Source organism: Oryctolagus cuniculus, chromosome 10 (assembly GCF_051225735.1).
Source record: "Oryctolagus cuniculus isolate XC-2025 breed Fujian yellow rabbit chromosome 10, ASM5122573v1, whole genome shotgun sequence".
Taxonomy (NCBI): Eukaryota; Metazoa; Chordata; class Mammalia; order Lagomorpha; family Leporidae; genus Oryctolagus; species Oryctolagus cuniculus.
The window spans coordinates 58,137,106-58,163,158 of NC_142876.1; the positions used below are offsets into that span (position 1 = coordinate 58,137,106).

At 35.3% G+C, this 26,053-nt stretch overlaps 1 long non-coding RNA gene and 1 pseudogene across 2 annotated transcripts in view; both read right to left on the bottom strand.

Moving 5' to 3' along the window:
- Positions 1–263: 263 nt before the first annotated feature.
- LOC149123779 (uncharacterized) overlaps positions 264–26,053 on the bottom strand; it is a 107,397-nt gene continuing 81,607 nt past the window's right edge. The window contains exon 3 of one of the 2 annotated variants that reach the window (XR_016214118.1): positions 264–809. This is a non-coding gene — a long non-coding RNA (uncharacterized LOC149123779). Of the gene's footprint in view, positions 810–22,220; positions 22,242–26,053 lie in introns of those variants that run through there. The other variant, XR_016214123.1, reaches the window with a different exon arrangement.
- On the bottom strand, positions 3,180–6,390 carry LOC103349367 (suppressor of cytokine signaling 6-like; annotated as a pseudogene).

Sequence of the window (26,053 nt, forward strand, 5' to 3'; positions counted from 1 at the left end):
AACACACGTTGACGATTTAGGAATGAAGAACAGAAGAAATGGTGGGAAAGAAAATGGGCAATTGTTGTGACTTCTTACTTTCATTCAGGGACTGAAATGAGATTTGATGGACAAAGGGAAGACCAATGAATTACAATTAGGACACTTGTTTCCTTCTTCCATTTTGTAATTTATTCCTGTCTCATTTCACTTGATATTTCACAGACTGACTTGACATTCTTTTATATGGCCTATTTTATAATGTGAGAAGAATGTCTTTAATAGTATTAGGGTTCTTAGGAAATCTTATTTTGTGATAAAGACATGGGCCTCATTTAGTCCCGTATTATTTTTTTGAATCTAGCATTTATTTTAAAACTGTAAAAGGAAAAAAGAATATGACAAGGCATAAATCTATAATGCTCTTTTTTTCTTCAAGCCTCTCTAAATGACATACAATTATGTAAAGAAATAGTTACAGAGCAAATCCTGTGATCAGCAGCTGGAGGGGAGACACCATCTTATGAGAGCAAGGTAAGAGGAAGCTGCATCCATCAGCCCATGCAGTGCTGGTGATGAGGTCCAGGGATCAGTTCATGGTCCCTGCTGACTGTGAGTCTGGCTTGGAGAGCTGGCAGGGGGCAGGGCACCCACCCACTTCCAGGAATGGAGACTATGCTGTTTCCCTCCCCTACCCCACCCGGCAGCCAGTGGGAGAAATGCCATCTTCTCAAGGCAAGAGGACTGGAGGATGCAGCAGCCCACACATCACTGGCAGACGTGTCTGAGGGAGAACTCCAAGTGAAGATGACAATAGAAGCTATGAGAACCTATGGGATATAGGGTTAAGAGAAAAGTTTATAGCAATTAGTGCCTACATCAAGAAAATGGAAAGGTCTCAAATAGATGACCTTACAATGCATCTCAAGGACCAAGAAAAACAAGAACAAACCAAAACCCAAATTAGAAAGAGGAAAGAAATAACAAAAATTAGAGAATAAACAAAATTGAAATTTAAAAAATGTAAAGATTAAATGATGTTTTGAAAAAAAAAATGGTAAACCATTAACCCAACTAACCAAAAGAAAAGAGTGAGGCATCCAAAGAATAAAATAAGCGATGAAGGAGATGTTACACTGATAATACAGAAATAAAATTAAATTAGAAATTATAGAAGAAATATATTTATGGACATATGCAATTTAATAAAATTGAGGCATGAGGCCATAGAAAATCTAAATAGACCAATAATCAAAACACATATTACATCAGTAATAAAGACACTCCCAATAAATAAAAGCCCAGGATTGGATGACTTCACTGATAAATTCTGTCAAACATTTAAAGAATAACTTTTCTCAATTCTTCTTAAGCTACTTAAAACAATTGAAAAGGAAGGAATCTTCCCAAATTTCTTCCATTAAGTTCCATGATTCCAGCATGACCTTCATTCCAAAACCAGAAAAAAGATACAAGAAAAAGAACTATAGAAAAGCATCTCTGGTGAACACAGGTGTAAAAATCCTTAACAAAATATTAGCCGATCAAATCCAAAAACACATAAAAAGAATATCCACCTGGATCAAGTGGGACTTATTCCAAGGATACAGGGTTGGTTCAACATATGAAAATCAATAAATGTGATACATCACATTAACAAATTGAAGAATAACATTTGATTATCTCAGATGCAGATAAAACATTTAAAAAATATAACATCTTTACATGATTTAAAAAAAATTCTTAAGCAAACTGGGTATTTAAGGAATACATCTCAACACAATCAAGGCAATGTATGACAAACCCACAGCCAGTAGCATATTGAATGAGGGAAAATCTGGGAACATTTGCACCAAGATCCAGAACCAAACTAGAATGACCACTTTCAACATTACTTGTCAATATCATTCTGGAAGTTTTAGTCAGAACCAATGAGGCAAGAAGACATCAAAAAGTTACAAATTGGAAAGGAGGAAGTCAAATTATCCCTGGTTACAGATAACATGATTATATATATATATATAGGGGAACCAAAAGACTCTACTAAGAGACTATTAAACTCAAAAGGGTGTCAAAGTTGCAGGATATTAAGTCAACACAGAGAAATCGATAGCATTTGTATACACAAACACAACATGGCTGAGAAAGACCTCCCAAGATCAGTCTCATTCACAATAGCTACAAAAAATTAAATATCTTGTGGTAAATTTAACCAAGGACATGAAAAATCTCTACAATGAAAATTACAAAATAAGAGGACACAAAAAATAAAAAAATCTTCCATTTTCATGGGTTGGAAGAATTAATATCAAAATGTCAATACCACCTGTAGCTATTTATAAATTCATTCTGATCTCAATCCAAATAGCAAGGATGTTCTTCTCAGATAAGAAAAAATGAGCCAAAAATTCATATAGAATCACAAGAGACCCTGAACAACTAAAGAAATCTTTGTTGTTGCTATTTTCTCATGATTATTAGGGTTTCATTAATAATGGTTCTGGATCTGTAGGTTTTTATATATGATGTGAATTTGTAACCAAGTATAATGATAGAAAAGGAAACAATCTCTAAAGTGGAGGGATATGTTTCTTTACAATTTTTTAGTGTAAGGACATTTCTTAGAACAGACAAATTACAAGATGAAAAAGAGGACATTAGAATAATTCAAACTTTCACCAACAAAGATTAGCACAACCCTAAAATAAATTAGAAAAATGTTATAAATGATATGTTGCAGATCTGCATTCTGTTACCCAAGATTATGTCAAATCATAATTCCAAATAAATCCTTTTGAAGTATGAGATTTAAAAAAATCACCATCAGAATGTATGTAAATTCTGTGTTTCTTCACACAAGTATGTTAATTCAACTCATCTTTTGAAGATGGATCACTTACTAAGACATAGCAATTTTTATTCTGTAAGTTTCATTCTACTTTATTTACAGTTGAATACAGATGAAATTTCTTTTAATACATACAAATCACAGTGGATAGCAGCAAAGTACTTGCGGTGGTTGTTATGGAGAATCTGATAATTCACGTTGTGATCAGTCTGCACACGATGAAAGGTATTTTACACTCAACAACCTCAACACCTCCTTTTGTAAAGAACCAAAATAAACCCAGAATGCCTTGCAGAGGCATTTCCCACCCCTAAATAAACTGATTACCATTTTACATATAAAATGAAAAGAGTTAATGGCTGCAGAAGTTTCTGATGGCGATCAATGCATTTGTAAACTGTATTTCAGTCTCTTTTTTCTTATTCCCAAGTGCAAGATGCATGGTTCTCATTCTCTCAGTGGTGTTTCTTCTGAAAATAATCCTTTTCTGACTTAAGTCTATTCTGGTCTACTGATGGAAGACAAAATGACACAGGTACTGTAAACAACGTACCTGCACGAACTTTGACACTGGAATTATCAGTCTGACATGTATGTCACTGATTCAGGCAACCAAGACTTTGAGTAACAAAGATATTATGAGAGTCTCTGAATGCTCAACTAGATCAAGTGTAGACATGTGTCTTTCTACATCAGGTTGTTCATAAAAGCTAAACCTACCATTTGAGTGCTCAATTCTAGTGTGAAGTGGTTTACCTTGGGAGCAAAAGTTCAAGCTTAAAAGATAAGTTATAAAAAGTCTCCAAACAAGAAACGAACCATTGGGCACATTTGCCAGCTTCCACTTGGCCTCCTAGAGTGTGATTAGTTCTCAGTACCATTGTTGTATTGTTGTATTTTTGGTTCCTGTGTAAAGCTTGTCACAACCATGGGCTCACTACTTTGTAGCGAGTCATAACCTCTTGCAACATAAGGAGCAGAGTAAGGACCAAATTTCAAATGATTGAGGTTAATCCTTCACCTGCAGTGCCAGCATCCTATGTGGGCAACGGTTCTAGTCCCAGCTGCTCCACTTTCAATCCAGCTCTCTGCTATGGACTGGGAAAGCTGTAGAAGATGGCCCAAGTGCTTGGGCCCCTGCACCCATGTGGGAGACTCGGAAGAAGCTCCTGGCTCCTGGCTCTGGATTGGTGTAGCTCTGGCAGTTGCTGCCGTTTGGCGAATGAACCAGTGATGGAAGACCCCCCCCCCCCGCCTCCTACTATCTATAACTCTACCTCTAAAATAAAATCTTTAAAAAAAAATTCAAATGATTGCATATGTTTTCAGCCACATGGGTGTTTGTGCCAATGAGTCCACTGAAGTTCCTTTGCATTTGATTTTTCTGCATTAAAGGTACAAATGCTAAGACTTGAAGGACATCATCATGACCTCTACATGGGCTCTGCAGCATGACTTCTGTGGTCGTGATCAACAAGCCATTTACTGACTGATCCACAAAGATCTCAGGGGCAGCCACTAGAGACTGGTCTACCCTATTCTTCAGGAAAAGAAAACTCTCCCACTTGAGGAGGAACCGCAGAGACTTCCGTGGGAGATTTGTCCAGGCAACAGCTGCCTGATCATTTCATAGGATATATCCCCTCGTCTGAAGGCTCAGAGTGTTGACTATAGTCCTGAGGCTATGTCCAGTAACTACAGGCTCGTGTTCATCCAGGTGAAGATGCAAGTCCCCTTTGAGAGTATCCGAACTCTCCAATGAGTTATTCAGTGCTTGGCACACAGCATCAGACTCAAGGTCCTGAAAATTCTTTTGAACACCATTCAGTACTAGACTTGGGCTGAAAGAGTGTACCAGGGCTTTGACTTTCACCTCCCTTTTGATGGATTTCTCCTCAGTTTGTAGGCCAAAGAGGCCAAAGCACAGGACTATAGTGGTTACTGCAGGCAGAAGCAGACCTGTTGGGCCTCTGAGCTCTCATGTCTTTAAATATGTGTGTGGGAGGAGAAGGTCTCCTCATCTGCAGAGATCCCATGGACATGTGCCCTTGCCTTTGGGCTTCTTTTTGGCAGAAAGTTGCCTTTTTAACATACCTATCAGGAATTCATTTTTTGATCTGTTTTTTCGACCTTTTCCATCTTCATTGCTGATATCATAGCTGGCTATCCTTTTACCAGAGCAGGTATCAAATAAGTGATTATCTTTTCTAAGGTCACTGGTTAAAGGGATGGTTGTTTTACTACCATAAAATTGGATTCTTCTTTACTTTTACTCAAGGTAAATGATTTCTGAAAGCTTATGAGACTAACCTTCTATGTTATGACTAGTTAACTAATCCAAGGGGATGAATTTCTCCCTGGAATATTTTTCCCAAGCATCTGGAGAGCTTGCAATGTGCATTGGTGTATGTTTCCAGCTTCATTAAAGCTGAGCGATTTTCCTATAGCTTGGCTTCAACTCCTTGTCCAGCATCACCTTGCCCAGCATCATCCTCCAGCAGCTCCTCCTCCCACCTACTTCCATTTCCTCTTCCTCCTTTACCTGTTCTCCTCCTCTTCCAGAAGTGACTCACCCCAGCCCCTCTGCCTGAATGGAGACCTGGGCAGGCAGGGCCTATATGCATGCAGGGCATTGAGGAAGGAGGTAAAATATTATTTTAGCAATAAAAACAAAGCAAAAGCATTACAACACCAGATTCCAAGACATACTACAAGGTAGCTATAATCAAAACAAGTTTATACTGGCACAAAAATAGACATGTTGATGAAGGGAATGGAATAGAAGCTCCAGAGACTAATCCATGAATCTAAAACTAACTAGTCTTTGACAAAGAAGCTAGTATAGCTCCCTGGAGAAAGGACAGTATCTTCAATGAATGTTGTGGGAAAACTTGATCTCTACTTGCAGAAATATGATGCAAGATTCCTTCCTTACATCCTACACAAAAAAGATCTAAGCCTAAGACCTGAAACCCTCAAAATGCTAGAGGAAAACATGATAGAAACATGCAAGACATTAGCCTAGGAATAAGCTAGGATAAGGCTCCAGAAGCACAGGCAATGAAACAAAATCGACAAATGAAGTTATATCAAGGTAAGAATGTTCTGCACAGCCTAGGAAACACTCAACAAAGTACAAAGACAACCAACAAAATGAGAGAAAACAGTTTCAAACTATGTGACTCATAATGGATTAATATCTGGGAGGACAACAAGACTCAACAACAACAAAAAGAGTCCAGTTAAGAAATGTGCTAAAGATATGAACAGGTATTATAGAAAGGATGAAATACAAATGGCCAACACACACATGCAAAAATATTCAGGATCACTAGCCATCAAGGAAATGCAAATAAAAACCACAATGAGATTTTACCTCATCCCAGTTAGAAGGGCTGTCATCCAAAAATCAAAACAATAGCAACTGCTGGTGGGGATGTGGAAAAAATGGTACCTGAATACAGTGTTGGTGGAAATGTAAACTAGCACAACTATGGGAAAAACAGTCTTCAGTTTCCTCAGAAATCTGAAAATAGACATACCATAAGACTCAGGTAGCCCATTCCTGGGAAAATACCCAAAGACAATGAAATCAGCATATGTAAGAATTATTTGTTACCCTACATTTATAGCAGCTCAATTCACAATAGCTAATATATGAAATTAATCCAGATGTCCATCAACTGATGACTGGATAAAGAAAATGTGGTACATATATATGATGGAATACTTCTCAGTCATAAAAAGTCTGAAATTCCATCTTTGTTTTTGAATTTTTTTTTTTTTACTTTTTATTTAAGATACACAAAAGCATGTATTTCCTATGTACAGATTAGGAACATAGTGATATTTCAAACCCTACCCTGCCTCCTGCCCATACTCCCACCCTTCTTCCTCCTCCCTCTCTTATTCCTGCTCTTAATTTTTACAAAGATCTATTTTCCATTTATTTTATACTCATAAGATTAACCCTACACTAAGTAAAAAATTAAATAAATAGTATTAAGAAAAAAACACTATTCCTCAAAAATCATGTTTTCTCTGATTAGTAGTATTAAAAAAACTTTAAGTACATCATGCTAAACTAACATCTTATGATTTGACTGTTTTCTGTACCTGTACAACAGTGATCTATCTGCTTTTTATTTGTAGAGTCCCTTGTTTTATGGGGTATTGAGCCTGTAATTGTAAATTAAATTAAAAGTGTATTGCTACAAAGATTAAAAGTAAAAAAAGGACAAAAATGAAGGAGAGAGGGAGAGAAGGATGTATAATTGTATTCTTGGAATGTATGAAATTGCATACTGAAATTGAGATCTATATTTTCTTGGTATCTATGAAATTCATGGAATCTATTCTTTATATATTAATAAATAAAAATGTAGCAACAAAAAATACAACAATATATTGTTTGGTTTGTTACATATATAGATATTTTATCTATAAAATAATAAAATCTAAAAATAATAAAAACACTAAGTGTACAAAACATAAAAAAAGAATAGAATTATATAGGATCAGTATTTCTGTATGCCATTGAAAGTAGGTTAATGCGATTTTCAAACAGTCTAAGTTCCAGTGTATATTTTAAATCCTATACCATCCTGTAACAAAATAATTTAAAAATGCTATAAATAATTAAATTAAAATATTGGACTAGGAAATATTCAATTAATGCAAAAGAAAGCAGTAATGTTTGATGAAAGATGACCCAAAATGATCTGTACATACAACAAACTAAAGATAAAATAGCATACTTCAATCCAAATATATAAATAACAATAAATCTGTATGGGTGAAACTGTTCATTCCAAAACAGCTCATTCTAACAATCTATTGTTAGATTGGATTTAGAAAAGCTCCTACTATACACTGTCCTCAAGTGGTTACTTTAGGTTCAAACATACAAATAAATTGAAAGTAAAAAGAGGTGTACATGTGTAAATGACAAAGCTGTGTTGGCTATGTGGCTAGAACACAAGGGACTTCAGAACAAGAAATGTTACTAGAGATGTATCATTTTCAACATCCTACTACAAAATTCAAACTACCAGAATGATACAGCAATGTAAGAAAATATACTCAGATAACACATTCCCAAATACCCCAAGCAAAAACTCGTAAAATAGAAAATAGAAATAGATAAATCAATAACAATACTTGGAAAAATCAATGATTTTACTTTAAATGACATATCAAGGCAGAAAACATGAAAATGCAAAATTTTTAAAATGCTATAAAACAGGCCGGCGCCGTGGCTCACTAGGCTAATCCTCTGCCTAGCGGCGCCGGCACACCGGGTTCTAGTCCCGGTCGGGGTGCCGGATTCTGTCCCGGTTGCCCCTCTTCCAGGCCAGCCCTCTGCTGTGGCCAGGGAGTGCAGTGGAGGATGGCCCAGGTGCTTGGGCCCTGCACCCCATGGGAGACCAGGAAAAGCACCTGGCTCCTGGCTCCTGCCATCGGATCAGTGCGGTGCACCGGCCGCAGCGCGCCGGCCGCGGTGGCCATTGGAGGGTGAACCAACGGCAAAAGGAAGACCTTTCTCTCTGTCTCTCTCTCTCACTGTCCACTCTGCCTGTCAAAAAAAAAAAAATGCTATAAAACAGTAAGACCTACCAAATCTATAGATGCTATACCCAACAAGGAAGACTACACATTCCTCTTAAGCTCACAAGAAAATCCTCCAGAATTATCCATTTCCTAGATAATAAAAGAAACATCAATTTGAAAGGACAGAGATGATATCAAAGTGTTATCTTCCACAATTAAACGAATTAGGAATCAGTAATTAAAGACATTTGGGAAATTAACAAATACCTGGAATTGAACAAACCACTCTTAAATAAGCAGTAGGCTAAATAAGAAATCACAAGTGAAACTAGAAAATATTTTAAGATTAATGAAACTAAAAACACATCAAAACATATGGAATGTCTCCAAAGTGGTTCTTAGATGCAAAATTTTTAGCTATTAATGTTAACATTAAAAAATTAATAAAAACATCCAACTTAAGACACTGAGAAAAGAACAAACTAAACCTATAGCACATAGAAGAAAGGAAAATACTAAAGGTTAAAATGGTAATTAGTATATTGAAAAAAGGTAAAACAGAGGAAAGTCAGTAAAACCAGAAGTTGATCAACAAAATTGAAAAATCTTCAGCAAAACCTAACAAGAAAAAAAGACTCTACATTTCTAAAATCAATATCGAGTAGGAGACATGACTACCAAGATTAAATGAAAAGAGATTATCACTATGTTCCTAAATCTGTATATATGAAATACATGAAATTTGTTCACCTTACGTAACTAATCAATTAGATATCTTTTCTGATCACAATGGAATGGAACAAAAAACCTCTAGAAATCATACAAATATAGACAGGGAACAATATGCTCTTGAAAGTACAGTATGTCATAGAAGAAATCAAATTCCAGAGAGAAAATAAATTCCTTGAAACTAATGAAAATCAAAACACATCATATCAAAACTAATGAGATACACCAACATTGAAGCACAAAGACATAGAAAACTCAAAAAAAAACCAGAAACTAAGGTTGGGATTGAATTACTAATAAAGTCTCCCAATAAGGAAAAGTCCTGCTCAATTCTACCAAACTTTTAATAACTAAATTAATTTTTCAAAAACAATTCAAAGGGAATGGAATAATTTCAAACTCATTATATAAGGCCAGCATTACCTTAATTCTAAAACCAGATAAGAATACCACACACATACAAAGAGAACTGTTGATCAATATTCCTGATGAATGTAGATGTAAAAATCCTCAACAAAATACTAGCAAATCAAATGTAACAACACATCAAAAATATAATCCTCTGTGACCAAGTGGGATTTATCCCAGGCATGCATGGATGGTTCAACATATGCAAATAAATAAATGTGATATATAACATCAACAAAATGAAGAATAGAAACCATATGATTATCTCAAGAGATGCAGAGAAAGCATTTCATAAAATACAACATATTCATGACAAAATCCTTAAAATGTTGGGCATAGGAAGAATACACCTCAATAAAAGTAATATATGACAAGTCCACACCCAACATCATATTGATTGGGGAAAGATCTGGAACCAGACATGGATGTATACCACTTTTATTCAATACAGATCTAAAAGTTTTAGCTTATAGCCATTAGGCAAGAAAAGCAAATCAAGGGACATAGAAATAAGAATAGACTAATTCAAATTATTTCTATTTGCTGATGGCATTATTCTTTATAGGGTAACCAAGGACTCCACCAAGAGACTATTAGAACTGATAAGAGAATTCAGCAAAGTTGCAGGATCCAAAATAAATACATAATAATCAAGAGTATTCTTATATACCAAAAATGATTTTACTGAGAAAGAACTTATAAGAAGAATCCCATCTACAATGGCAACACAAATTTAATATCTTGGGATAAATTTAACCAATGATATATAAGTTCTACAATGAAAATTGCAAACACATAAATGAAAGAAATAGAAGAACACACACACAAATGGAAAAAATATTCCATATTCGTGTTAGTGAACATGGTGTATATCCTCAAATATCTAAACAGGCTGTGGAAGAAGGATTAAACTCATGTGTAAACTCAGGAAATACTGGGTGAAACTGAGAATATATTCTAGTTGTCAAAAGATGCAATGTATTTTATAAGAAAAGGATTTGCTCATTTTTCAGGAAAAAAAAAGCATATGAAATACCTGTTAGTAGAAAATGTATGGATATGTGGTAGAGCAACCATACCTAGTATTTTGCCCATGAAAGTAGTGTTTGCTCTTTAGTTCAGGTTCAATTATTGATGTGGCCCCTTTCAATTTAAAAATACTCCAGTACTTTATTTTGCCACTTAAAATAGTGATTTATTACCCCTGATTAAATGCCATAGTATCCTGAAAAGAATCTTTAAAAAGTACTAATACCTGGATATTGTCCATATATCATATAAAAATCAATCTTAGGAATGAGAGGCAATCATCAGAAATACTTAAAGTTTCCTATTTGATTCCAATGTGTAACAGGGAGTGAAAATCTCTTGCCTAGAGGGTTTTTCATTCCATTCTAATGATACATGTATTCTATATTCTATCTTATGATAATCTATGTTATATTCCATTGGGGAAGCAAAGCCTGGATCTCTGCTACTGTAAGAAATACAATAATGAACAAGTCAAACAAATTTTACTGTATTTTCTAATTCCACATATGTGCTTTTATTTCAAAAAAATGAAAATAGTCCCTTTTCAACACCCTTTCCCCTTAAAAACACTTAATTAAAATTTAGCTTGTATTTTCTTATCAAGAAAATAGATATGTCTCTTTATTTTCCTTGGAAAATCCCTAGTCCATGAAGATTTCTAAATTGCATTTATACTCTTCCTTTAATGAGGTAATTATTTTGTCAAGTGTTGGGCTAAGAGGTTTAGCATTGTACAGTAGATACAGCATTTTTCTTTCTTATTAGTTTATGAGATTTGATCCTTTGAAATGTTTTACCACTTAGCTAAGAGCCTCTGAATTTACTTTAATGAGTCTATCCATTTATCAGCTGCTTTTTGAAAATGGTTTTGCTTTTTATCTAGGCCATCAAATGCTTGTGGACTCTATGCTAATAAAGTATTTTTCTTCTGGTAATTCCTGGAAGGAAACACAAAACCCATCCCAGTGAATTGTTTCCATGGGATTTTCATTTAAATGATGAAGATGCATGATGAGTATTGGAGTCATGTATAAATTCCAAAACTGACACTTTTTAGAGGTAAACTTCACATAAGGATTTCTGAAACATTAAACATACAGGAATACATTTTATTACTTTGATGTCATTTAATACCCACTTTAGGAGGTATATAGTGCCTTTGTTTTAGTCTAGTATGACATATACTGCATACTAGAAAGTAGAGACTAAACTTATTTGTTTTTAAATGAATTATTGTGTCTAGTTACCCATTATGCATATGAATCATTGTTTTCTAAACTGGGACCTTGGGATGAAATGCCAAAAATCCATCTACAACTAATTATGGATTTGAAGAATGGTTAACTATATACAGAGAAACTAACTCTGTTTTCAAGTTCTGATAGAGATTATTTGTTACTGCCCTCAAACATGGCAGGGAGGTTTCACTCTTTGTTTTTCTCCCTATGTGCTCATTTGTCCTAGAGCCTCAGAAAACACACAAGCAGCCTGGGAAACATTCAGTATGATTTTTTTTTTTTTTTTTTTTTTTTGCATAACAGGACAAAATTAGTCACCAAAACAACTGATACTAAACAATTAAACTTACGTAGGAAAGTTGTATCATTCATATTTGTCTTTTAGATGTCAAATCATTTTTGGGCTCCTCTGACTCATATGATAACAGAGTTTATCCTTTCTTATATAAAAGATATAAAAACCTAGGTAACCATGAAACAGAGTCATGTCCATATGTGTTGCTGTGGATTCGTTCTGAGAGGAGGAGCACGATGGGGACAAGAGGTACAGAGTCACCACACAGACCCCAGGAGTCAGGTGAAAGAAAGCGGGCTAGAGGCTAGCAGCCGGCAGACTCGTTTATTTCAGATGGAACAGCAGCTTATATAGCTGAGGCCGCCAATCCAATCAAGGGGTGGTTTATGCCCTAACCAATAACAGCCTGTTTCCAGGCAGGCTCTGTTGCCAGGTGGTTTCTGAAGCCATTCCTGAGTAACTGACACTCGCTTGCTAGTGGCCATCTTGGCATGGCCTTCTAGAAACCCTCTGGTCTGCTTGTGTGACATCTTTACCAATGTATACTAAAAAGCTAATATCTAAGTTCTTGTTATTTGTAGTAAGTGATGCAAAGGTGTAAAAAAAAACCCTGCCTTACTCAAAACTGTTTCTAAGTTTCAGTTGGCATTATATTTAAAATTGATCAAAAGATATTCTGATGTGATTTCTTGACATACTAAGTATTATGTTGGGGGGAAAATAAAGTAATTCAGGGTGATTCAAAGATTTTGACTCCAGCAGTGAACAAGTTGGAGTCATCATAAATGGTAATATGGAAGACAGTAGGGAAAGCAGATGGGGAGATTTGGAGGATGATAGAGTTATGGGTAAGTTTAATATGAGGGGGCTTCAAGAGTTTGTGAAAATCTAACATTATATTTTGTTAACAATACTTGTACATATTTATGGGATACTGTGTGACCTTTCAATCCATATACACAGTATATTTTGATCAAAACCAGTTATTCAACATTTCCTGTTCTTCAACATTGCTTTATGACTGGAGCCATTTTTTGAAATCCATGTGTTTTTTTACAATATGCATTTTCCTTGAACTATTTGAAGACAACTTCTATGTCCGTGAGACATCAGAGTGGAACGTTTGAGGAGCCTTTTGGACCTGAGTGTCCTTCAGGGTATAGTGTGTAGTTCACAGTAGTAGTCAGGTCATGAGTTAGAAATCTGAGTCTTAAGGTACAAATGGTGTTTAAAATATAGACTAAATAAGCAAATGAGTGTGATATAAAGGAGAGAAGTGACTTAACACCTGAGTTCAGTCTTTCACTTTTAGGAGGTTGGAGAAATGAGGACCATTAGCAAACAGGAGTGAGAAATGCAAAATGATGTAAAAGCAATTCTGGAAAAGTCAGGTGTCTTGGAAACCAAATGTTGAAGGTGCTTCAGGGAGGGATAAGTGATCAGTAGAGTCAAATATATCTGAAAGATGGAGGAATGCTGAGAATTAGCCATTAGTGTTAGCAAAGTGGAGGTCATAGGAAACTTTGCCAAAGATAGTTTGGGAAAGCATGAATAGAGTGAGGTTAAGAGAAAATGGGAGGAAAGAATTGGAAGTAGTCTAACAGCCTTGGAGGAAGTTATAGCAGAGAGAGAAGAAAGGTGTATGCCTGGACGTGGATTTAAAGGAAGAGAAAATTTAAGATGGAGAAATAGCATATTTTTGTGCTTGTAGGAGTGCAATTGATTAAAGGGGACTTTTTGGAGCCTGTCTTTGAGTAGGTGAAAGAGGACGGGCTTCAGAGGAAGTGTTGGCCTTCATAGTAGACTGTTTATCCATGAACATGTAGTAAGAAAAAAAGATGGGACGTGCAGATAACAGTTGTTGCAAAACAGGAAATTAAATCATCAGTTGAGATTCAGGATTGAAGAGATGTTGCATATTTGAGGACACAGGAGAGAGTTTATACTTATTATCTAAAGAAATAGATTATGATTGCCAAGATTCCCTATGAATCCATTTCAAATTAATACTCAGACATTTCAAGTGACACTTCTCATCATACTTGTGTGTCTTTCTTCAGTCTTATCAGCTCTTTGTGGGTGAGTGGAGAGCTGTATCAGAGAAATCAGTTGATTTTAGCCAGGTTGGGGTTTTTAAATATATTGTATTGTTTTACATTTAAGGTTGTTATCTAAAGAAAACTCTGAAGTAGTGAATTTCACTGTGCTTTGCATGGCTTCAACTATATCTTCAGTAAATGCTAGAGTCAGACTCCATGGCTACCAGACAACAAGAGCAAATGAGAAAAAAAAGCAGTTTGCTGTTATTATAAAATTAACTGTGATCTTGTGTATCTCTCAAATGGTTTGGTGGTCCCAGTGGTTTCTGGTTTTTTTGTAAAGGGTTACTTTCCATAATAGCAATTAAAAAGTGAAATAAATGTAGCCATTATCTATAAAAATAGCCTATGGGAATTGCATAGGAAAGCAAAATTTACCAACAGTTTAGAATAGAAAAAAAGTATTAGTTGATAATTTACACAAATTTTGTCTTATTTAGGTTTTTCCTTTTTCTGAAAAATATAGAGTTGGAAAAATTTAAAGGAATCTGGAATTCAAATATTCCAACTAGTCCCATGCAGCCCTGGAAACTGATGTCTAAAAAATTACTACCTGTGATCTGAATGTTAGGAATAACCACATTTTTAAAAATAGAAAATGGAAATGAACTAAATTGTTGCAAAAGTTATTCACAATGGGTATAAAAACTGAGTATTTCAAATACTATAATTTAGCATCCAGATTTGATAAACTGTCCATTCTGAAACATTTCTAACTTTCATCACACTCTAGTGCTCACACACTACTAATCATTCAGTGGCAGCTGCTCAGAGATAAGGTACAGAGTCTAGAAGGGATTAAGCATTCATTCTTGGATTATAATATCAGATGCTTTTAAGTCATGGTGACATTGTGGCACATTAGTCACTTGCTTCAAGAACATCAAAGGCAAAAATGAAAGAAAAGAAAGAAAATAGAAAGCCATTAATGAGTTTAGAGTTTTTAAAAATCCATTTTGTTTACTAACCATGGGAAAAAATATCCCTTGGCAAATAAATGTTATTTAATGGGAAACATTTGGAGATGCTGAAAATCTTCTCTATTCATTGCACACTTAATTACAAACTAAGAACATAAATCTCATCTTTAAAAGAAATGCAAATTCAATATATGTTATTATCCAATGTTAGAAGTTTATATATATTCTCCCCCAATGCTAGAAGAAAAAATATGTATACTTCTTCCAATCCCTATATTACATTTTAGGGAAATATCTGGACAAAAGAACAAATATTATCTGCTCTGTTAACCAGAATAGATATCCATTATTCAGCATATTTTTATAGTGGGGGTAATGTATAATCAGCAAGTGTGCTATACATTTCAAACCTATAATCAGGGTTTTAGAAAAGACAATAGGAGTATGTCCTTAGTATCCTTTCCCTTCAGTATTGGAAGGTATTTCCCCCCTTCATTTCAAAGACAATGGTACTTATACATGAGAGGAAAAGAATGATCAGCAACGCCCAAGTTTGTTCAGCCTACAAATCCCTGTTTGTTTTCCTTTTCCTCTTCCGGGGTGCAGGAGAGTCTCATCATATCTTATTAAATGGCCACCTTTATTTACAAAGGTTGTAAACTTTTAATAAAGTTAAAATTGAAAGTTTGATATAAATGAAACATTTAATGGAGCCCTTGAAATGCCTTGTAGGACAAACACCACTTATTCAATAAATTATTGGAACTAAAAACAGTGTTTCTTAATGCTGCATATACATTAATACTACCAGAGAAGATTTATAAAAAAAAATTAAAAAAATAAAACCCACCAGTACCCTAGTTGCATTCCAGATCCACAAAACTAGTATCCCATGGGTAAGGATGGAGCAATTGTGTTGTTTTTCACTCTCCAAGTAATTCACATGTGCCAGAAACTGCTATGCTCACAGAAGATGAGTAAAGTGTGTCTCCTAGTAATTTTGAGTGTAGCATGGAAGAAAAATATATTTCTGGACAATTACAGTATATGTGATATAGAATTTGCATTTTCAAGTTGTTGTATACTGTGTCCTGGGAACTATAAATACATGTATTCTCTTAGCCCTAAACCCTGTTAATTTGTCATTATTAACATTTTATAAATGGTGCGATTTAATTTAGAAGAGATTAATAATTTGGCCAAGATCACTTGCTAGTAAATGGCAGTATGGATGTTCAATCTGTGCATTTCTGAGTCTAAAACTTGGACTTTCTTTACTACAGTATACTGTCTCTGGGAAGACTTTTCACAGGTAGTAATACTTGAGTTGAATCTTTATGGATGGACAAACCTATGTACTCAGCTATGAGATAAGGGCTTTCCATGATGTATCATAGAGGCCTGAAGGAGAATGGCTGTTTGGACATTGCTAATGGTTACATGTGGCTACTCAGAGGGCTCAATATGACATTTGGTGAATGAAAACTGTGCAAGCAAGAGGATTAAATTGAAACATCAAAATGTGAAGGAGATATAAATTGACAGTGACTTAGAGTGGATACCCTAATCCACTCTTAGTGGGAATGTCAACTGGTACAGCCATTGTGGAAGACAGTATGGAATTACCTCAGAAACTTGAATATAGACCTACCATCTGACCTGGCCATGTCACTCCTGGGAATTCACCACATGGGAGTGAAATCAGTATATGAAAGAGATTATCTGTACTCCCATGTTTATTGCAGCTCAATTCACAATAGCTAAGATATGGAATGAACCCAAATGTCCATCAACTAAAGACTGGTAAATAAATTATGGGGTATTTACACTATGGAATACTACACAGTAGTAAAAAAAAAAAAAGAAATCCTGTCATTTGCAACTAAATGGATGAAACTGAAAACATCATGCTTAGTGAAATAAGCAAGTCCCCAAAAGTCAAATACCATATGTTCTCCCTGATCTGTGATAACTAATAGAGCACCTACAAAGTAATCTGTAGAAGTGAAATTAACACTTCAAGATGCAATGACTGGGTCTGGCACTGTGGCATAGCAAGTAAATCTGCCACCTGTAGTGCCGGCATCCTATATAGGCACCAGTTCGCATCCTGGCTGCTCCATTTCTTTCTTTCTTTCTTTTTAAGATTTATTATATTTATTTGAAAGACAGAGTTACAGAGAGAGGTAGAGACAGAGACAGAGAGAGAGGTCTTCCATCCGCTGGTTCACCCGCCAATTGTCCGCAATGGCTGGAGCTGCGCCAATCTGGAGCCAGGAGCCAGGAGCCAGGAGCTTCTTCTGGGTCTTTCATGCAGGTGCAGGGGTCTAAGGACTTGGGCCATCTTCTACTGCCTTTCCAGGCCATAGCAGAGAGCTGGATTGGAAGTGGAACAACTAGGACTTGAACCGGCACCCATATGGGATGCTGGCGCTGCAGGTTGGAGTTTTAACCCACTGTGCCATAGCACTGGCCCTGGCTGCTCCATTTCTGACCCAGCTACCTGCATGAACTTGGAAAGCAGAAGATGGACTAAGTCCTTGGGCCCCTGCACCTGTGTGGGAGACCCGGAAGAATCTCCTGGCTCTTGAATTCGGATCAGCCCAACTCTGGCCATTGGGGAGTAAACCAGTGGATGGAAGTCCTATCTCCCTTTCTCTCTCTGTCTCTCTGTAAATCTACCTTTTGAATAAATAAATAAATAAATCTTTTTTTTTTTAAAAAAGATGCAATGTTTTTGAACAACCCTTGTCTTGACTGTTGAGAAAGATTTTTTCTTCAATTTGTTCAACTCCTTACTTAGTATAGAGTTAATCATATATGTATAAAGTTAATTGAAAATAGATCTTAATAAAAAATAAGAACGTGAATAGGGTCAGGAGAAGGAAGAATGTTGAGAGTGTGGGTGGGAGGGTGGGTACGGTGGGAAAGATAACATATTCCTAAAGTTGTATTCATAAAGAGCATGAAATTTGTATTCCTTAAAAAAAAAGGTTTCTGGGGAAAAATTAATAAATTAAAAAAAGTCAATGGAAAAATTAAATTTTCTAATCCTTCACATTCCAAGAAGTGTGATATTATCTTTCCTACAAATTGTCCCTTTAATTTTAATTTACAATTTAACCTTTTATATTCATGAAGTAGTAAATACTTCTGAAGTCAATGATGCTAAAAGGCTTTTTAAAATAAGCGGGAGTCTTTCCCAGTATACTCTCCAGCTTCGTCCCAAGGGACAATCACCTTCAGCTCTTTAAATACTTCTTCCCTCTTCTGTGTCAGCAACTGCTCTACTAGCTGCCTTCATTCTGCCGAGAATGTGTTCACATAACTTCATGGGCTAGAGTTTTCTATTAGTATGGATATGTCTAACAACAATGTGACATCTTCAGTGCTATTTTTTATCACTTTTATTGTCTTTGAGTATCTTTTTTCCTAAAAATATTGTTTATCATTTGCAGGAAATGAGCCTGACCAGATGGCAGCCATTTTGGACATAACTGCCATCTCTCCCTTTAGGTATCCCTGATAGCTTCTCCAAGCCCTGTATTAGGGTAAATAAACATGCTCAGATTATCTGCTGGGCAGCTCTTGCTGGGTTGGACCCTGGAAAGTCCATGTCCAATTCCTAGAAAGTAAATGTTTCTTGAAAAAGTATAGTTGCACTTAGGTTAGGCACAGGCTGCCTTTGTCTAGCCTAACATACAAGTATCATAATATCAACTGGGATGCAGGATCCATTGTCTGCCAGCTACTTCTGTATGTAAATCCTCCCAAAAGACTACACTTGTATTTTACCTGATTTGTCAATCCCTTTCTTGTGTTTCTCCAGCCCTTCTGTCTTTAGTGGTTGGTTCTTATATGCTGGGTTTTCTCAAAACACAATTATTTAAAAGGGTTTCAGGAAAGAAACACAAATATGCCATTTATGTTTATATCCTGACACCTGATCTTCACTGATCAATTGAGTTTCACTTAATTGAGATTGAAAAAGTGCCACCAATTGTGAAACCTTCTAAGTCTTTGGGTTTTCAATCTGTAATAGTTACAAGGGGATGTTATAAAGAGTGCATAATTCTGTGGAATTAAATTTGACAATGTTTTAAAAATATTTCTAGGAATTTAGGATTATTTTTATGTTACACTAGAAAAACTAACCTTAAATTTACAGGTGGAAGATTCAGTTTGGAGACTCTATATGGTATTCTGCAGTTTTACTTAATTTTATTTTAGCATTTACAGGAGACTTTCCATGTAGCTCAAGAAATGCAATATAAAAATAATTTAGCATTGGGACTCAATAGAGAGAAATAAAAATTTTAGTCTTGTCAGATCACTGACTTTATGACACTGACTGACTTTTCCCTGGGCTTCAGAAATCTTTCCAACTTTTATTGCTCTTTTTCTCTGTTTTGAGAATCCCTCTGGGGATCTCTTCAATCTTTTTCCAATGAAAGGATATAAGCCTCTTGGGAGCCTTTTAAGAGCATATTTGAATGGCAGTGTAAAGAACAGAGTTTGTTCTTGGGGCAGTAGATATATTTTATATACATAGAAGTTATTGTATGTATGTATGCATGCATATGTATATACAGAAGCTATTATTTAGATTACTCTAGTTATTTATGAGTATTCCACAAATGATGATTATGAATAATGTTACCTTTTATTATAGTTAAGGTGAATCAGAGGGAAAAGACTCTATGATTGACTATTTTCCCAATTATCAGAGAAAATTTTGTAGAGTGATTTTTTTTTTTTTTTGGACAGGCAGAGTTAGAGAGAGAGAGAGAGAGAGACAGAGAGAAAAGTCTTCCTTCCATTGGTTCACCCCCCAAATGGCTGCCTCGGCCAGTGTACTGTGCCAATCTGAAGCCAGGAGCCAGGTGCTTCCACCTGGTCTCCCATGTGGGTGTAGGGTCCAAGCACTTGGGCCATCCTCCAGTGCCTTCCTGGGCCACAGCAGAGAGCTGGACTGGAAGAGGAGCAACTGGGACAGAATCCAGTGCCCCAACTGGGACTAGAACCCGGGGTACCGGTGCCGCAGGTGGAGGAATAGCCTAGTGAGCCGCGGCGCCAGCTGTAGAGTGATATCTTTATATTTTACCTTAGGAGGTTGTTACATTGATATGTATTCCTTTGTCTCCATTAGACCTGCATTAGCAGTAGAATCTAAAGGAGGAATCTAAAATCCAAATACTTATTGTACTTGGAATATTTCTAGCTTAACCATATTTCTAACATTTTGTGATGAATTATATACACACCTACAAATACACATAAAGCTTTAATTGAGGTATTGAGGTGTAAATTTCCTTAAAACTTAAAATGAAGGTAGAGGACAGTAATTTCTTTTACTACTAGACTCTCACACCCTTACCTTCCCCCACTATCTTTGGTAGCTGCTATTAATTCTTTATTTTGTACTGAGAGACTTTTGGGTTTTCTTAATTATGATGGATATACTCTTTGTTGGATAAGATTGAGTTAATAAAGTAGTGCTGCGCATTTCAGGGTAAGGAAATTGTATTTTTGCAAAGATGAACGTGGGTGGTCATCAAATCACCATGTATTTCTTGTCCTAGAGTCCTCGTGTATCTGTAAGCATGGAGCACAGCTCTGAGTGTGCTACTGTGGATCCTCCTATCATCATTTTTAAGGAAATAAATGCCGATTACAGAACTGCCATAAGCTCAAACATTTCCTTTTTTAAAGAAAGGCCTTTTGGTTTGGGTTTTATAAGCAGAAAAGGAAAAAAGAAAGTAAACTGCATCACTTACTTTTTTGTTCTATTTTCTACTTTGGCATGTAAGATACAATGCTTTCATGGTCTCGGGGTTTTTTTGGTGACAGGTGTGACTGCCCTTTCTTGGAATAGGACCTCATTGCTGTTATGCCACACCACCACTGCTTATCTTCTGTAGTTTATTTCTGCCTAAATTATGGGGGTTCAAGTTGGAGCTCCCTATGTTGATTGATCAAGTTGGTGGGATCACTGCAGCCCACCCTTTCAAAAGCTAAAATATGTTAATAGAGTTCTTCCCACACACTCAATTCCACCAATAGTAGGTCTTACTTTCTTTGTTCCATTTGTCCAAATCTGCTATATAAGAATTGGTTGCTTTTTCATCAAATCAGATTATTACAAATATTTAGTTGAGGTGGGGACAGCAGTATAGTGCAGATTAAGGCATTCCCCTTGGACACCTGCAACACAGGAGTGCCTGAGATCAGGTGCTGCCTCTAGCTTCTGATCCAGGTTCCTGCTAATGCACCTAGGAGGCAAGAGATGATAGCTCAAGTGCTTGCATCCCTGCCTCCCACATGAGTGACCATATGGAATTCCTGGCTCCTGGCTTCAACCCGTTGTGAGTACTAAAGAGTGATCCAGAGGATAAAGATGTATTTGTTTTTCTGTCACTCTGCCTTTCAAATGAATAAAAATAAGCAAACATTTTAAAAATGATTTAGTTGAGGAGTGGAGAACTAATTAATATAAACCCTATTGCTTTCATCTAGTTAGTGTAACAAAATTTTGTTAATAGTAGAGATTAGCAAATTTTCCAGCTAGGTCCTTATTACTAGCTTAAATTATATTTCAAATTAATTCAAGAAATATTTACTGTGGTTTACCATGTATCACGTGCTTTTCTAGCTGTTTGGGATTCAAATCTGAGCAAGAACAGGTCCTTATTCTACTGGAGGTACATTTTAAGAAGGGGAAACTATAAACAAATACATAATTTTGGGAGGTCATAAATGCTAAGCACAGAAGCACAGGAGTGCAAAATGATGTGGTGTGTGCTATTTTGAATAATGTCACATTGGAAGGTCTCTTTGATGACTTGTCATTTGAGTCAAAACCTAAGTGAAGAGAAGAGGCACAGAAACATCTGGGGGAAATTCTTCTAACAGCAGGAACAGCAAGTGGAAATTGATGGGTGGTGTGATGGTCCCAGGGAAGAGGCAGCAAAGAGATTAGTGTAGTGGATTTAAGAAGGATAAGTGTAATGCATCAGATAAGGAGGAATGGATATGGAGAGAGAGCAAGTCCAATAATGTAGTCATAATATAAATTTAGATGTTACCTTGTTTGCTCAAGTGAGCTCAGATTGTTGGCTTTTGAATTTGAGGTCACTGTGTCATCTGAAAAATGTTTGGGGGGAGCCAGAGTTATAGCACAGTGGGGTAAGTTGCATCCCTCTTTACAGTCCTCTCATATCAGATTAGTGCTCTGAAAATCTATAAATATAGATTTGCCACATGATCCAGTGATCCCACTACTGAGTAATTTTCTAAGAGACATGAAGCTACTGTATCAGAGATACCTGCACCACCATGTTTATGGCAGCACTGTTCATAAAAACCAAAATACGGAAGCAAACAAGTTGTCCATCATCAGATGAATGGATAATGAAAATGTGGTATACAAATATGTACATATGTATACATATACACATATATATGTATATATACATATTTAATGGGCTATTCAGCTACAAAAACAAATTAGAATGCATCAAAATGGATACAACTGGAGGACAAAATGTTGAGTAAAATAATCCAGACATAGAAAGACAAATACTACATGTTATTCCTTTTGCATTAAAAAAGAAAAAAATCAAAAAACAAAGACAAAAATGGAGATGTCGGTGTATACTAGTACTGCTACAAATATAGTTTTGTCAAACTTTGTTTTATATTCATCAAACAAATGGTTAAGAATACTATACTGCTCCAGTTTTAATATGACTAATTCAAAATTTAGTGTATGAGTGAAATTGGCATCTTTTCACTTGATTATTGTTAATATCTCTTGCCTATACTATTTTGGACTATTGTCTTTTTACTTATTACATATTGAACTCTTTATTTAGTGGAATACTAAGCCTTTTATTATCATGTAAATTACAATTGTATTGTAAAAGAAAACGAAAAAGGAAGGAAGAAAAAGATGGAAGGAACAAGGTATATATCATATTCTTAGAACTGTATCTATGGACTACATTAAATTTGTTCTATTATTAAAATTTTTTAAATAAAATTATGGCCACATCAGAATAAGAAGTTTGGTGGAGTATTAAGAAAGCTGACTGATTTTCATGGATTCAAGAGACAATGGGATGAAAGGAGGTGGACAGAAATGAGTATACATTGTGAAGGGGGTAAAATGAGCACAAAGTAATATAGTGTACTCCAAGGGAAAGAAGCAATAATTTCTGGAGATAGATTCTTGAGCATGTGAAATGGAACAGAATTCAGTGATCCAAAGGAGGATTTTTCATAGGAGCTGAGAGACAATTATTCTAAAAAACATGATAAAATAGCACAGCATATTAGCACAGATCCTGGTAAGTTATTAAATGTGGTAGATGTGGTTACTGAAGCAAATTATCAACTTTTAGATACATGCAAATGAATTAAAAATGTTTTCTTGTTTTTCTAGTTATTCACAGTAGGAAGATTTTGATAAGATATCCACCAATTTGGTCTTCCATTGCTGTAAGCTGAAGTTCTTCATGTACATTTTTTTTCAAGCACACAAGGCAGTGAAAAATTATGGTATTGTAATCTGCAAATGATGAGAGACTTCTGTACCTGGACTTGGGCAGGTTTTTCACATGTGGTGTCTTCTAATTGCAAAAGATTAGGCAAAGAGCAGGCTCAAACAATGAACAGTTTTGTGGAAACCTCATGGTACTAGAGAGGAATATGGAACAGGAGTTCTTTTATCTGAACTTCTTGCCTAATCTGCTGTTTGGGGTGGGACTCTATGCTCCTAAAGCTGTTTATAAAATGCATCAAACTTGTATAAATTAAATAAAATTTGAGAGGAGATTACAGTATTATTCATGCACATAGTGACAAAGCTGTAAAATAAAAACTGAATAAAACCAAAAAGAAAAAAAGGTCACTCTAAAATTTTAGTTGGAGATTGCAAAATCTCATTCTCAATAATGGGTAGAACAAGTGGAAAGATAATCAGAACTTAGAATACACGAATAACACACCACCAATCAACTTGACTAAACTGAAATTTATAGCTCTAATCCTAAACATTAAAATATAACTTATATGGACCAACTATCAAGGTAGACCACAGTATGGGCCAAAAATAAATTTGTGTGATTTTAAAAAATACAAATCATCCAAAATGTAGTGTTTGACAATTATGGAAAATAAATTAGAAATCAATAACACAAAGACAGCTGGAAGTTTTCTAAATATTTAGAAACAGAAAAATACACTTCTAAATTATTGAAAGGTCAAAGAAAAAAGCAGTTGCAACAAAGGAAAGTACTTTCAATAGACTAGAAATGAAAATGCAACATATCAAAAGTTTAGACATGTAGCTAAAATAGTTTTTAGAAAGAAATTTGTAACATTAAAAGACTTATTAAACAAAACAGGTAACAAATAATTGAACTCAATTCTACCTCTAATAAGTCAGTTAAGGAGGAACAGATTATGCTCAAAATATGTGGAAGAAAGTAAATAATAAGGATTAGAGCAGAAATCAATGCAATAGAAAACAGAAACACTAAAGGAAATCAATCAGACCTTTCTAAGCCGCAGGCATTTGTGTGTGCATGTGAGTGTGTACACTGGGAATCAAAATATCACTATAATAAATTTGATCATTTCTTTTGTAAAACAATGGATGAATGGTGGCTGTCATTTATAATTACAGTTATATCATTGTTTCATACTGACAAAGAAAAAGTGGGATGTACATAAAACTAATTTCCAGTGTCAAAAAATTTCCTATACCAAAACATCTTTATTTATTCATGGTACTTGCTTGACCCCTGAGTCATAAGCATTTGACCTTAGTATGACATTAAAATATTTTCACAAACCCAAAAAAAAAAAAATAAAATAAAATAAAATTAATAAAAAAAAGCCTACACACTAGAAAGACTAACCTTGGGCTGCCATTGTGGCATAATGGGTTAAGCTGCTGCCTGCAAGCTGTCGTACAGTATGGATGCCAGTTCAAGTCCTGACTGCTCCATTTCCAATAAATCTCCCTGCTAACGTTCCTGGGAAAGCAGCAGAACATGGCCCAAGTTCTTGGGCCTCTGCCACCCATGTGGGAGATCTGGAAGAAGCTCCTGGCTCTGGCCTGGCTCAGGCCTGTTTTTTACAGCTATTTGGAGAGTGAACCAGTGGATGGAAATTTCTTTGTTCTGTCTCTACTTCTCTCTCTCTGTGTCTATAAAACTATTCCTTTCAAATAAATAAAATAAATCTTTTCTTTAAAAAAAAAAGACTAGCCCTAGACAGACTAGCTCTTATAGGAACTTAAGTTTAAATTCAAATCACCTGGTTTCAACAATAATTATTGCATTAAGAAGATGTCTAGGGTTGCCACCTATGGAAATGAAGTATAAATTCTCTATTGAAGGAGATATTATGCCTTATTATGCACAGACATTAATACAACTATTTCGAGTATATTAATTGAAATTAAAAAAAAATCCAAGAACTCTAGAAGCATTGTAAATAGTGAGAATGGGCAAAAAGGAATCTCCGTAATTATAAAAGTAAATATTTGAAATTCAGAATTAAATTAATGAGTTCAAGAGCTAATTATATGTTGCTAAAGAGAATTAGTAAATTAAATGATAGATCAAGAGAAATTAAGAACTTGTTAGTCAGAAACATGGAGAGACAAATTATGAAAAATATGGAAAAATTATAACATACAGAAAATACATTATCTAGAACCCTAGACAATAGTTTATCTGATACTGTAAATACTGATGTAATTTTCAAACATAACCAAGAATAACCAACTGTAGGTTAAACAAGTACAACAAACACTGGCAAAACAAACAAACAAAAAAACTATTGAATCTAAAGATATCATAGTAAAATGTAAAAAAAAAAGTTTCTGAAGGAAAATATCAAAAGTGGATAATCGAAAAGGGCATATTATCATCCAGAGGATGACA